The sequence below is a fragment of the Corvus brachyrhynchos genome, unplaced genomic scaffold (assembly GCF_000691975.1).
Source record: "Corvus brachyrhynchos isolate BGI_N302 unplaced genomic scaffold, ASM69197v1 scaffold523, whole genome shotgun sequence".
NCBI lineage: Eukaryota > Metazoa > Chordata > Aves > Passeriformes > Corvidae > Corvus > Corvus brachyrhynchos.
The window spans coordinates 2,753,239-2,754,153 of record NW_008237265.1 but is presented as its reverse complement, the minus strand read 5'-3'; the positions used below and the strand labels follow the sequence as shown (position 1 = coordinate 2,754,153).

The 915-nt window shown below is 49.5% G+C and overlaps 1 protein-coding gene across 1 annotated transcript in view; it reads right to left on the bottom strand.

Moving 5' to 3' along the window:
• KIAA0930 (KIAA0930 ortholog) overlaps positions 1-915 on the bottom strand; it is a 63,415-nt gene that overhangs the window by 27,396 nt on the left and 35,104 nt on the right. The gene's annotated exons all lie outside the window — the stretch shown is intronic.

Sequence of the window (915 nt, the reverse complement as noted above, 5' to 3'; positions counted from 1 at the left end):
GGGCTCTATGCTCTTGCTACCGAATGATGTTAAAAATATTACTAAGCTGATATTAACACAACACCAGTGTCTATTGTTTGGAGCTTACTGGCAGACTTTATGCCAGCAGTCGGTAGCAACGCAGCGGAGAGCAGCAGATCCTTTGCATGGGGTAACCCTAGATAAACTAATGAGTACGGGAAATTATACGCAGATAGAGACACAGGCTCTCGTAGGTCCTGACAAGGTCCGGGAAAGCGTGCAGCTAGCTCGGCGAGCAATAGATCAGATTAAGGACTCAGGAGGATTGCCATCACATATGAGTATCAGACAGGGAAGAGAAGAACCATTTGGTACCTTTATCGATCGAATAGCAAACGCTATTATTGCAGCCGGGGTTCCAGAAGCTCTGCATGGTGCCTTGCTTAAACAATGTGTCATTCAGAATTGTAACCCCACTGCACGTAGTGTGTTAGTTACTCTGCCTGCTACTTGGACGATTGAGGAGGCATTAGAGAGGATGTCACAGGTCCCTGTAGGTCCACAAGCTATGCTTGTTAATGCAATAAAGGAACTTGGAAAGGAACTGGGAATAGGGATGAAACAGCAGGCTGAGGTAGCTCAGAGGCAGATTGAGGCAAATCAGAGTCAGGTTTTAGCTGCCCTGGCACCTCTGCAAAATCACCGGGAAAGGAACTAGGAATAGGGATGAAACAGCAGGCTGAGGTAGCTCAGAGGCAGATTGAGGCAAATCAGAGTCAGGTTTTAGCTGCCCTTGCACCTTTGCAAAATCACTGGAGCGGGTCTCGACGACAGACCACCCGACTGCGATGTTTTCACTGTGGAGTCTCCGGTCACGAGACGGGACTGCAACTCTAGCAGCGTCTGGTGTCAGCATTGCCGATCGGACACCCATGCCAGCACTCCCCGCCGGAG